This window comes from Arachis hypogaea, chromosome 6 (genome assembly GCF_003086295.3).
Source record: "Arachis hypogaea cultivar Tifrunner chromosome 6, arahy.Tifrunner.gnm2.J5K5, whole genome shotgun sequence".
NCBI lineage: Eukaryota > Viridiplantae > Streptophyta > Magnoliopsida > Fabales > Fabaceae > Arachis > Arachis hypogaea.
In genome coordinates, this window is record NC_092041.1 from 29,261,193 (window position 1) to 29,275,403 (window position 14,211).

General features: G+C 40.3%; 1 non-coding gene across 1 annotated transcript; it reads right to left on the reverse strand.

Moving 5' to 3' along the window:
• Window positions 1–9,549: 9,549 nt before the first annotated feature.
• On the reverse strand, window positions 9,550–9,657 carry LOC112700446 (small nucleolar RNA R71). Its single transcript, XR_003153355.1, has one exon. It is a non-coding gene; the product is annotated as a small nucleolar RNA R71 (small nucleolar RNA).
• Between the last annotated feature and the right edge of the window lie 4,554 nt (window positions 9,658–14,211).

Sequence of the window (14,211 nt, forward strand, 5' to 3'; positions counted from 1 at the left end):
TCAGAATGGACCATTGTGGATATATTCTATGATGGTCTGTCTGAATTGTCTAAGATGTCATTGGACCATTCTGTAGGTGGATCTATTCACCTAAAGAAAATGCCTCCAGAAGCTCAGGAACTCATTGACATGGTTGCAAATAACCAGTTCATGTACACTTCTGAAAGGAATAATGTGAGTAATGGGACGCCTCAAAGGAAGAGAGTTCTTGAAATTGATGCTCTGAATGCCATATTGGCTCAGAACAAAATGTTGACTCAGCAAGTCAACATGATTTCTCAGAGTCTGAAGGGATTGCAAAATGCATCCAACAGTACTAAAGAAGCATCTTCTGAAGAAGAAACTTATGATCCTGAGAACCCTGCAATAGAAAAGGTAAATTACAAGGTTGAAGCCTTTGGCAACACCTGTAACCCTTCATGGAGAAATCATCCGAATTTTTCATGGAAGGATCCAAAGAAGTAGAGCTTCAATAATAACAATGGTGGAAGAAACAGGTTTAGCAATAGCAAGCCTTTTCCATCATCTTCTCAGCAACAGACAGAGAATTCTGAGCAGAGATCCTCTAGCTTCGCAAACATAGTGTCTGATCTATCTAAGGCCACTTTAAGTTTCATGAATGAAACAAGGTCCTCCATTAGAAATTTGGAGGCACAAGTGCGTCAGCTGAGTAAGAAAAACACTGAAACTCCTCTTAGTACTCTCCCAAGCAATACAGAAGAGAATACGAAAAGAGAGTGCAAGGCCATTGATATAATCATCATGGCCAAATCCAAAGAAGAAGGGGAGGACGTGAATCCCAATGAGGAAGACCTCATGGGATGTCCTCCAAACAGAAAGGAGTTCCCTATTGAGGACCTAAAGGAATCTGAGGCTCATATAGAGACCATAGAGATTCCATTAAACCTCCTTCTGCCATTCATGAGCTCTGAGAACTATTCTTCCTCTGAAGAGGATGAAGATGTAACTGACGAGCAAGTTGCTCAATATTTAGGAGCCATCATGAAGCTGAATGCCAAGTTATTTGGTAATGAGACTTGGGAAGATGAACCTCCCTTGCTCATTAGTGAATTAAATACATAGGTTCAGCAAACTTTACCTCAAAAGAAACAAGATCCTGGTAAATTCTTAATACCCTATACCATAGGCACCATGACCTTTGATAAGGCTCTGTGTGACCTGGGGTCAAGTATAAATCTTATGCCACTCTCTGTAATGGAGAAACTGGGAATCTTTGAGGTACAAGCTGCAAGAATCTCATTAGAGATGGCAGACAAGTCAATAAAACAAGCTTATGGATTAGTAGAGGACGTGTTAGTGAAGGTTAAAGGCCTTTACATCCCTGCTGATTTCATAATCCTAGACACTGGGAAGGATGAGGATGAATGCATCATCCTTGAAAGACCCTTCCTAGCCACAGCAAGAGCTGTAATTGATGTTGACAGAGGAGAGCTAGTCCTTCAATTGAATAGGGACTACCTTGTGTTTAAAGCTCAAGGATCTTCCTCTGCAACCATGGAGAGGAAGCTTGAACAGCTTCTCTCAATGCAGAGTCAAACAGAGCCCCCACAGTTAAACTCTAAGTTTGGTATTGGGAGGCCACAACCAAACTCTAAGTTTGGTGTTGAACCTCCACATTCAAACTCTAAGTTTGGTGTTGGGAGGTCCCAACAATGCTCTGAATACCTGTGAGGCTCTATGAGAGCTCACTGTCAAGCTATTGACATTAAAGAAGCGCTTATTGGGAGGCAACCCAATTTTTATTTATCTATATTTCTATTGTTCTTTTATGTTTTATTAGGTTTATGATCATGTGGAGTCACCAAACAATTGCAAAAATTAAAAATAGAATAAAAAATAGCAGAAGAAAAAGCACACCCTGGAGGAAGAGCTGTCTGGCATTTAAACGCCAGAAACAAGCATCTGTCTGGCGTTTAATGCCAGAAACAAGCACCAAGCTGGCGTTTAACGCCATAAACAAGCATCAATCTGGCGTTAAACGCCAGGATTGCATACAAAGGCATTTTACACACCTAAAAGGGTGCAGGGATGAGAAATCCTTGACACCTCATGATTTGTGGACCCCACAGGATCACCTCAGGATCTGTGGACCCCACAGGATTCCCACCTACCATATCCCTCTCTCTTACACCTTTTCATAACACTCTTCCCCAAACATCATTCACCAATCAGCTCAAACACTCTTCTCTATCACCTCTTCACCACTCACATCCATCCTCTCTTCCCCATAAACCCCACCTACCTTCAAATTCAAAATCTATTTCCCACCCAATCTCACCCTAAATGACCGAACCTACCCCTTCTTCCTCCACTATATAAACCCCTCCATCCTTCTTCATTTTCACACAACACAACCCTCTCTTCTCCCTCTTGGCCGAATACACATCTCTCTCCCTCTCCTCCATATCTTCTTCTTCTTCTTCTTCTTCTATTCTTTCTTCTTTTGCTCGAGGACGAGCAAACCTTTTAAGTTTGGTGTGGTAAAAGCATAGCTTTTTTTTATTTTTCCATAACCATTTATGGCACCTAAGGCCGGAGAAACCTCTAGAAAGAGGAAAGAGAAGACAAAAGCTTCCACCTCTGAGTCATGGGAGATGTAGAGATTAATCTCAAAGGTCCATCAAGACCACTTCTATGAAGTTGTGGCCAAGAAAAAAGGTGATCCCTGAGGTCCCTTTCATGCTGAAGAAAAATGAGTATCCGGAGATCCGACATGAGATCCAAAGAAGAGGTTGGGAAGTTCTTACTAACCCCATTCAACAAGTCAGAATCTTAATGGTTCAAGAGTTCTATGCTAATGCATGGATTACTAGGAACCATGATCAAAGCATGAACCCAAATCCAAAGAATTGGCTTATAATGGTTCGGGGGAAATGCTTAGACTTCAGTCCAGAGAATGTAAGGTTGGTGTTCAACTTGCCTATGATGCAAGAAGACGCACGCCCCTACACTAGAAAGGTCAACTTTGATCAAAGGTTGGACCAAGTCCTCATGGACATATGTGTGGAAGGAGCTCAATAGAAAAGAAACTCAAAAGGCAAGATGGTTCAATTGAGAAGACTGGACCTTAGGCCTGTGGCTAAAGGATGGTTGGAGTTCATCCAACGCTCCATCATCCCCACTAGCAACCGATCCGAAGTAACTGTGGATCGGGCCATCATGATCCATAGCATCATGATTGGAGAGGAAGTAGAAGTTCATGAAGTCATCTCTCTAGAACTCTACAAAGTAGCCGAAAAGCCCTCCACCTTGGCAAGGCTAGCTTTTCCTCATCTCATTTGCCATCTATGCTACTTAGCTGGAGTTGTCATAGAAGGAGACATCCTTATTGAAGAGGACAAGCCCATCACTAAGAAGAGGATGGAGCAAACAAGAGAGTCCATTCATGGATCTCAAAAGACGCATGAGGAAGCTCATCATCAAGAAATCCCTGAGATGCCTCAAGGGATGCACTTTCCTCCAAACAACTATTGGGAATAACTCAACACTTCTCTAGAAGGATTGAGTCATGACATGAACCAATTAAGGGTGGAACACCGAGGGCACTCCATTATTCTCAATGAGATTAGAGAAGATCAAAGAGCTATGAGGGAGGAGCAACAAAGGCAAGGAAGAGACATAGAGGAGCTCAAGAACACCCTTAGTCCTTCAAGAAGAAGGCGCCACCATCACTAAGGTGGACTCATTCCTTAACTTCCTTGTTCTTATTTCTCTGTTTTCGGTTTTTGAGTGTTATGTTTGTCTATGTTTGTGTCTTTATTACATAATCATTAGTGTCTAGTGTCTATGTCCTAAGGCTATGAATCATTCCATGAATCCTTCACCTTTCTTAAATGAAATATGTTTTTAATACAAAAGAACAAGAATTACATGAGTTTCAAATTCATCCTTGAAATTAGTTTAATTATATTGATGTGGTGACAATACTTTTTGTTTTCTAAATGAATGCTTGAACAGTGCATATTTTTTATCTTGTTGTTTATGAATGTTAAAATTGTTGGCTCTTGAAAGAATGATGAAAAAAATAAATGTTATTGATGATCTAAAAAATCATAAAATTAATTCTTGAAGCAAGAAAAAGCAGTGAATAAAAAGCTTGTAGAAAAAAAAAGGTGGCGAAAAAAATAAAAAATAAAAGAAAAAAGAAAAAGCAAGCAGAAAAAGCCAATAGCCCTTAAAACTAAAAGGCAAGGGTAAACAAGATCCAAGGCTTTGAGCATCAATGGATAGGAGGGCCCAAGGAAATAAATCCAGGCCTAAGCGGCTAAATCAAGCTGTCCCTAACCATGTGCTTGTAGCATGCAGGTCCAAGTGAAAAGCTTGAGACTGAGTGGTTAAAGTCGTAATCCAAAGCAAAAAGAGTGTGCTTAAGAGCTCTAGACACCTCTAATTGGGGACTTTAGCAAAGCTAAGTCACAATCTGAAAAGGTTCACCCAGTTATGTGTCTACGACATTTATGTATCCGGTGGTAATACTGGAAAACAAAGTGCTTAGGGCCACGGCCAAGACTCATAAAAGTAGCTGTGTTCAAGAATCAACATACTTAACTAGGAGAATCAATAACACTATCTGAACTATGAGTTCCTATGGATGCCAATCATTCTAAACTTCAAAGGATAAAGTGAGATGCCAAAACTGTTCAGAAGCAAAAAGCTACTAATCCCGCTCATCTAATTAGAACTAATATTCATTGATGTTTTGGGATTTATAGTATATTCTCTTCTTTTTATTCTATTTGATTTTCAGTTGCTTGGGGACAAGCAACAATAGTTTGGTGTTGTGATGAGCGGATAATTTATACGCTTTTTGGCATTGTTTTTAGGTAGTTTTTAGTAAGATCTAGCTACTTTTAGGGATGTTTTTATTAGTTTTTATGAAAAATTCACATTTATGGACTTTAATATGAGTTTGTGTGTTTTTCTGTGACTTCAGGTATTTTCTGGCTGAAATTGAGGGACCTGAGCAAAAATCTGATAAGAGGCTAACAAAGGACTGCTGATGCTGTTGGATTCTGACCTTCCTACACTCGAAATGGATTTTCTGGAGCTACAGAACTCCAAATGGTGCGATCTTAATTGCGATGGAAAGTAGACATCCAGGACTTTCCAGAAATATATAATAGTTTATACTTTATTTGAGTTTAGCTGACGCAAACTGGCGTTCAATGCCAGTTCCATGCTGTATTCTGGAGTAAAACGCCAGAAACACGTCACAAATCAGAGTTAAACGCCAAAAACACATTACAACTTGGCGTTTAACTCCAAGAGAAGCCTCTGCACGTGTAAAGCTCAAGCTCAGCCCAAGCACACACCAAAGTGGACCCCAAAAGTGAATTTCTGCACTTAGACTTATTTTTGTAAACCCTAGTAGCTGGTTTAGTATAAATAGAACTTTTTACTATTGTATTACACGTCTTTTGACCACATCTTTGGATTATCTTTTGATCCTTTGATCACATTTTGGGGGCTGGCCTCTCGGCCATACCTGGACCTTCATCACTTATGTATTTTCAACGGTGGAGTTTCTACACACCATAGATTAAGGTGTGGGGCTCTGCTGTACCTCGAGAATTAATGCAAAGTACTACTGTTTTTCTATTCAACTCTCGTTTATTTCTATTCTAAGATATCCATTCGCGCCTAAGAACCTGATGAATGTGATGATTATGTGACGCTCATCATCATTCTCACCTATGAACGCTGATGAGCGGATAGTTTGTACGCTTTTTGGCATTGTTTTTAGTATGTTTTAGTATGATCTAGTTGGTTTTTAGTATATTTTTATTAGTTTTTAGTTAAAATTCACTTTTCTGGACTTTACTATGAGTTTGTGTGTTTTTCTGTGATTTCAGGTATTTTCTGGCTGAAATTGAGGGACCTGAGCAAAAATCTGATTCAGAGACTAAAAAGGATTGCAGATGCTGTTGGATTCTGACCTCCCTGCACTCGAAGTGGATTTTCTGGAGCTACAGAAGCCCAATTGGCGTGCTCTTAACGGCGTTGAAAAGTAGACATCCTGGGCTTTCCAGAAATATATGATAGTCCATACTTTGCCCAAGATTTGATGGCCCAAACCGGCGTTCAAAGTCACCCTCAGAATTCCCAGCGTTAAACGCCGGAACTGGCACCAAAATGGGAGTTAAACGCCCAAACTGGCATAAAAGCTGGCGTTTAACTCCAAGAAGAGTCTCTACACGAAAATGCTTCAATGCTCAGCCCAAGCACACACCAAGTGGGTCCGGAAGTGGATTTTTATGTCATTTACTCATCTCTGTACACCTTAGGCTACTAGTTTTCTATAAGTAGGACCTTTTACTATTGTATTAGGGAGATCTTTCAATCTTTGGATCTTTTGATCATGTTTTGATGATTGAACCCTCATTGGGAGGCTGGCCATTCGGCCATGCCTAGACCTTGTTCTTATGTATTTTCAACGGTGGAGTTTCTACACACCATAGATTAAGGTGTGGAGCTCTGCTGTACCTCGAGTATTAATGCAATTACTATTGTTCTTCTATTCAATTCCACTTGTTATTGTTCTAAGATATCACTTGTTCTTCAACTTGATGAATGTGATGATCCGTGACACTCATCACCATTCTCACCTATGAACGTGTGACTGACAACCACCTCCGTTCTACCTTCGATTGGGTGGATATCTCTTGGATTCTTTAACCAGAATCTTCGTGGTATAGGCTAGAACTGATGGTGGCATTCAAGAGAATCCGGAAGGTCTAACCTTGTCTGTGGTATTCTGAGTAGGATTCAATGATTGAATGACTGTGACGTGCTTCAAACTCCTGAAGGCGGGGCGTTAGTTACAGACGCAAAAGAATCACTGGATTCTATTCCGGCCTGATCGAGAACCGACAGAAGGATAGCCGTGCCGTGACAGGGTGTGTTGAACATTTCCACTGAGAGGATGGGAGGCAGCCACTGACAACGGTGAAACCCTTGCTTAAGCTTGCCATGGAAAGGAGTAAGAAGGATTGGATGAAGACAGTAGGAAAGCAGAGAGACGGAAGGGACAAGCATCTTCATACGCTTATCTGAAATTCCTACCAATGAATACATAAGTATCTCTATCTTTATCTTTATGTTTTATTCGTATATCACCCATATCCATTTGAGTTTGCCTGACTAAGATTTACAAGGTGACCATAGCTTGCTTCATACCAACAATCTCTGTGGGATCGACCCTTACTCGCGTAAGGTTTATTACTTGGACGACCCAGTACACTTGCTGGTTAGTTGTGCGAAATTGTGTTTATGCCATGGTAGTGAACACCAAGTTTTTGGTTTCATCACCGGGGATTATTTGATTTGTGAAAAGTATTGATCGCAATTTCGTGCACCAAGTTTTTGGCGCCGTTGCCGGGGATTGTTGAGTTTGGACAACTGACGGTTCATCTTGTTGCTTAGATTAGGTATTTTTTCTTCAGAGTTCTTGAAGATGAATTCTAGAGTTTCATGATGATTTGTTGAAGTCTGGCTGGCTGTGAAGCCATGTCTAATTTCATTGGACCGAGGTTTCAACCTATCATCACAAGAGCATGTTGACTTCTATCAATCTTGCTGTTGGAGTAGTGATCTGCTAAGGCTTGGCTGGCCTTTGGCCATGTCTAGTATTTTGGACCGAAGCTTTCTTTGAAAGCTTGGCTGGCTGTGAAGCCATGTCTAATTCCTGGACCGGAGTCTTAGACTAAACATTGCATGATTCCTGGAATTCTCATTAAGAATTTTGATACCTTTTTCCACTTTATTTTCAAAAAAAGTACAAAAAAAAAATTTACAAAATCATAAAATCCAAAAATATTTTTGAGTCTAGTGTTTCATTTTAAGTTTGGTGTCAATTGCATACATTCATTCATGTGTCTTAAGGATCTTTAAGTAATTCTTGATGATTTCTTACTTTGATCTTTGAATTCTCTTGACTTGAGTGTTTATGTGTCTCATATGCATTCTCATTAGTGTCAGTAGTATACAAACTGCTAAGTTTGGTGTCTTGCATGCATTGTTATTTGATTTTAGTTGCATTTTGATTATTCCTCTTTATTAAAAAATCCAAAAATACTTTTAATTTGTGTCTTTTCAAGTCAATAATACAGAGAATTGAAGATTCAGAACATACTGCAGAGGAATTATACAGAAAAAGCTGGGCGTTCAAAACGCCCAGTAAGGAAGACAGACTGGCGCTTAAACGCCAGCCAGGGTACCTGGTTGGGCGTTTAACGCCCAAAAGGGTAGAGTTTTGGGCGTTAAACGCCAGAATGTGCACCATTCTGGGCGTTTAACGCCAGGATGGCACAAAAGGGAAGATTTTGTTTTTAATGCAATTTTTTTCAAGTTTTCAAAGTTTTTCAAAATCAAATCTTTTTCAAATCATATCTTTTCAATCAAATCTTTTTCAAAATCAATTTCTTTCTATTTTCAAAAATACTTGCTATCAATTAATGATTTGATTCAACAATTCAAGTATGTTGCCTTTTCTGTTGAGAAAGGTTTAATGTTTGAATCATATCTTTTTTTGATAGCCAAGTCATTAATTTTCAAAATCAAATCTTTTTAAAATGTTTTTCAAATCATATCTCCTCAATCACATCTTTTTAAAATCAATCATATCTTCTTAACCACATATTTTTCAAAATAGCTTTCAATCAAATCTTTTTAATTTCTAATTTCAAAATCTTTTTCAAAAAAAATCACTTGATTTCTTTTCCACCCTTGGTTTTCGATCAACAATTAGTGCTTTTCAAAATGTTTTCAAAATCTTTTACTTAATTTTCGAAAATTGCTTCCCTTCTTCTCACATCTTTCTATTTATGGACTAACACTATCCCTTAATGCAAAATTCGAACTCCATCTTCTTTGATAAGTTCGAATTTTCTACTTCTGCCTTCCATTTTTCTTTTCCTCTGACACCTAAAGGAATCTCTATACTGTGACATAGAGGATTCCACATTTTCTTGTTCTCTTCTCTTTCTTATGAGCAGGAGCAAAGACAAAAGCATTCTTGTTGAGGCTGATCCTGAACCTGAAAGGACCTTGAAGCGAAAGCTAAGAGAAGCTAAGGCACAATTCTCTGTAGAGGACCTAACAGAAATCTTCAAAGAAGAAGAACTCATGGCAGTCGAAAACAACAACAATGCCAATAATGCAAGGAAGGTGCTGGGTGACTTTACTGCACCTACTCCCGACTTCTATGGGAGAAGCATCTCTATCCCTGCCATTGGAGCAAACAACTTTGAGCTTAAGCCTCAATTAGTTTCTCTAATACAACAGAATTGCAAGTTTCATGGACTTCCATTGGAAGATCCTAATCAGTTTTTAGCTGAGTTCTTGCAAATCTGTGACACTGTCAAGACTAATGGGGTTGACCCTGAGGTCTACAGACTTATGCTATTCCCTTTTGCTGTAAGAGACAGAGCTAGGGCATGGTTGGATTCACAACCTAAAGAAAGCCTGGACTCTTGGGAAAAGCTAGTTAATGCCTTCTTGGCAAAGTTCTTTCCACCTCAAAAATTGAGTAAGCTTAGAGTGGAAGTCCAAACCTTCAGACAGAAGGAAGGAGAATCCCTCTATGAAGCTTGGGAAAGATACAAACAATTAATCAGAAAGTGTCCCACTGATATGCTTTCAGAATGGAGCTTCATAGGTATTTTCTATGATGGTCTCTCTGAACTATCCAAAATGTCTTTGGATAGCTCTGCTGGAGGATCTCTTCATCTGAAGAAGACGCCTACAGAAGCTCAAGAGCTGATTGAAATGGTTGCAAATAACCAATTCATGTACACTTCTGAAAGGAATCCTGTGAACAATGGGACTATTCAGAAGAAAGGAGTTCTTGAGATTGACACTCTGAATGCCATATTGGCTCAAAATAAAATATTGACTCAACAAGTCAATATGATTTCTCAAAGTCTGTCTGGAATGCAAAATGCACCAAGCAGTACTAAGGAAGCTTCATCTGAGGAAGAAGCTTATGATCCTGAGAACCCTTCAATGGAAGAGGTGAATTACATGGGAGAACCCTATGGAAACACCTATAATCCTTCATGGAGAAATCATCCAAATTTCTCATGGAAGGATCAACAGAGACCTCAACAAGGTTTCAACAATAATAATGGTGGGAGAAACAGGTTTAGCAATAGCAAGCCTTTTCCATCATCTTCTCAGCAACAGACAGAGAGTTCTAAGCAGAATAACTCTGACTTAGCAACCATGGTCTCTGATCTAATCAAAACCACTCAAAGTTTCATGACTGAAACTAGGTCCTCCATTAGAAATTTGGAGGCACAAGTGGGTCAGCTGAGCAAGAGAATTACTGAACTCCCTCCTAGTACTCTTCCAAGCAATACAGAAGAAAATCCAAAAGGAGAGTGCAAAGCCATCAACATGGCCGAATTTTGGGAGGGAGAAGAGGCAGTGAACGCCACTGAGGAAGACCTCAATGGACGTCCACTGGCCTCCAATGAGTTCCCCAATGAGGAACCATGGGAATCTAAGGCTCAAAATGAGACCATAGAGATTCCATTGGACTTACTTCTGCCATTCATGAGCTCTGATGAGTATTCTTCCTCTGAAGAGGATGAGTATGTCACTGAAGAGCAAGTTGCTAAATACCTTGGAGCAATCATGAAGCTAAATGACAAGTTATTTGGAAATGAGACTTGGGAGGATGAACCCCCTTTGCTCACCAAAGAACTGGATGACTTGTCTAGGCAGAAATTACCTCAAAAGAGACAAGACCCTGGGAAGTTTTCAATACCTTGTACCATTGGCACCATGACCTTCAAGAAGGCCTTGTGTGACCTAGGGTCAAGTGTAAACCTCATGCCTCTCTTTATAATGGAGAAGCTAGGGATCTTTGAGGTGCAAGCTGCAAAAATCTCACTAGAGATAGCAGACAGCTCAAGGAAACAAGCTTATGGACTTGTAGAGGATGTTTTGGTAAAGGTTGAAGACCATTACATCCCTACTGATTTCATAGTCCTAGAGACTGGGAAGTGCATGGATGAATCCATCATCCTTGGCAGACCCTTCCTAGCCACAGCAAGGGCTGTGATTGATGTTGATAGAGGAGAATTGATCATTCAAGTGAATGAAGAATCCCTTGTGTTTAAGGCTCAAGGATATCCCTCTGTCACCATGGAGAGGAAGCATGAAGAGCTTCTCTCAAAACAGAGCCAAACAGAGCCCCCACAGTCAAACTCTAAGTTTGGTGTTGGAAGGCCACAACCAACTTCTAAGTTTGGTGTTGAACCCCCACATTCAAACTCTAAGTTTGGTGTTGGGAGGTTCCAACATAGCTCTGAGCATTTCTGAGGCTCCATGAGAGTCCTCTGTCAAGCTAATGACATTAAAGAAGCGCTTGTTGGGAGGCAACCCAATGTTATATTTTATCTATTATCTTTTGTTATTTTATGTCTTTTGTAGGTTGATGATCATGAGAAGTCACAAAATCAATGAAAAAAGCAAAAACAGAATGAAAAGCAGAAGGAAAAACATCACACCCTGGAGGAGAGCATACTGGCGTTTAAACGCCAGTAAGGCTAGCTGTTGGGCGTTTAACGCCCAGTCTGGCACCATTCTGGGCGTTTAACGCCAGAAAGGGGCACCAGACTGGCGTTAAACGCCAGAAAAGGGCAAGAAGCTGGCGTTAAACGCCAGAAATGGGCACCAGCCCGGCGTTTAACGCCAAAAATGGCTAAAAACGCAATTTTGCTTGCCATTTGGTGCAGGGATGACTTTTCCTTGACACCTCAGGATCTGTGGACCCCACAGGATCCCCACCTACCCTACAACTCTCTCTCTCTTCTTCACCCATTCACCAATCACCTCAACACCTCTTCCCCAAAAGCCCTTCACCTATCAAATCTCATCTTTCTCTTCACCACTTACATCCATCCTTCATAAAACCCCACCTACCTCACCATTCAAATTCAAACCACTTTCCCTCCCAAACCCACCCATACATGACCGAACCATGAGCCCCCCACTCCTATATAAACCCATCTTCACTCCTTCATTTTCACACAACCTAAACACCACTTCTCCCCCTTTTGGCCAAACACAAGCCATTTCCTTTTCCCTTCATTTCTTCTTCTTCTACTCTCTTCTTTCTTCTTTTGCTCGAGGACGAGCAAACCTTTTAAGTTTGGTGTGGTAAAAGCATTGCTTTTTGTTTTTCCATAACCATTTATGGCATCCAAGGCCGGAGAAACCTCTAGAAAGAGGAAAGGGAAGGCAAAAGCTTCTACCTCCGAGTCATGGGAGATGGAGAGATTCATCTCAAGGGTGCATCAAGACCACTTCTATGAAGTTGTGGCCTTGAAGAAGGTGATCCCCGAGGTCCCTTTTTCACTCAAAAAGAGTGAATACCCGGAGATCCGACATGAGATCCGAAGAAGAGGTTGGGAAGTTCTTACCAACCCCATTCAACAAGTCGGAATCTTGATGGTTCAAGAGTTCTATGCCAATGCATGGATCACCAAGAACCATGACCAAAGTATGAACCCGGATCCAAAGAATTGGCTTACTATGGTTCGGGGGAAATACTTGGTTTTTAGTCCGGAAAATGTAAGGTTGGCATTCAACTTGCCCATGATGCAAGGAGATGAACATCCTTACACTAGAAGGGTCAACTTTGATCAAAGGTTGGACCAAGTCCTCACAGTCATATGTGAAGAGGGCGCCCAATGGAAGAGAGATTCAAGAGGGAAGCCGGTTCAATTGAGAAGGCATGACCTCAAGCCCGTGGCTAGAGGATGGTTGGAGTTTATTCAACGCTCAATCATTCCCACTAGCAACCGGTCCGAAGTTACCATAGACCGGGCTATCATGATTCATAGCATCATGATTGGAGAAGAAATAGAAGTTCACGAGGTTATAGCTCAAGAACTCTATAAGGTGGCGGACAAGTCCTCTACCTTGGCAAGGTTAGCCTTTCCTCATCTCATTTGTCACCTCTGTTATTCAGTTGGAGTTGACATAGAGGGAGACATCCCTATTGATGAGGACAAGCCCATCACTAAGAAGAGGATGGAGCACACAAGAGACCCCACTCATCATGAGATCCCTGAGATTCCTCAAGGGATGCACTTTCCTCCACAAAACTATTGGGAGCAACTAAACACCTCCCTAGGAGAATTGAGTTCTAACAGGGACAACTAAGGGTGGAGCACCAAGAACACTCCATCATCCTCCATGAAATTAGAGAAGATCAAAGAATCATGAGGGAGGAGCAACAAAGACAAGGAAGAGACATTGAGGAGCTCAAGCACTCCATAGGATCTTCAAGAGGAAGAACAAGCCGCCATCACTAAGGTGGACCCGTTCTTTAATTTCCTTGTTCTTTATTTTCCTGTTTTTCGAATTTTAGTGCTTATGTTTGTCTATGTTTGTGTCTTGTGATCATTAGTGTCTTAGTGTCTATGCCTTAAAGTTATGAATGTCCTATGAATCCATCACCTCTCTTAAAAAAAAATAATAATAAATGTTCTTAATTGAAAAAGAGAAGAATTGCATGAATTTTAAATTTTATAACAGTTTAATTATTTTGATGTGGTGGCAATACTTTTGTTTTCTGAATGTATGCTTAAACAGTGCATATGTCTTTTGAATTTGTGGTTCATGAATATTGGCTCTTGAAAGAATGATGAAAAAGGAGACATGTTACTGAGGATCTGAAAAATCATTAAAATGATTCTTGAAGCAAGAAAAAGCAAAAAAAAAAAGAGAGAAAAAGAAAAAAATTTGAAAAAAAATAGAGAAAAGAAAGAAATAAAGTTGTGATCCAAGGCAAAAAGAGTGTGCTTAAGAACCCTGGACACCTCTAGTTGGGGACTCTAGCAAAGTTGAGTCACAATCTGAAAAGGTTCACCCAATTAGGTGTCTGTGGCATGTATGTATCCGGTGGTAATACTGGAAGACAGAGTGCTTTGGGCCACGGCCAAGATTCAATAAGTAGCTATGTTCAAGAGTCATCATACTTAACTAGGAGAATCAATAACACTATCTAGATTCTGAGTTCCTAAAGAAGCCAATCATTCTGAATTTCAAAGGATAGAGTGAGATGCCAAAACTATTCAGAGGCAAAAAGCTAAAAGCCCCGCTCATCTAATTAATACTGATCTTCATAGATGTTTTTGGAATTCATTGCATATTCTCTTCTTTTTTTATCTTGTTTGA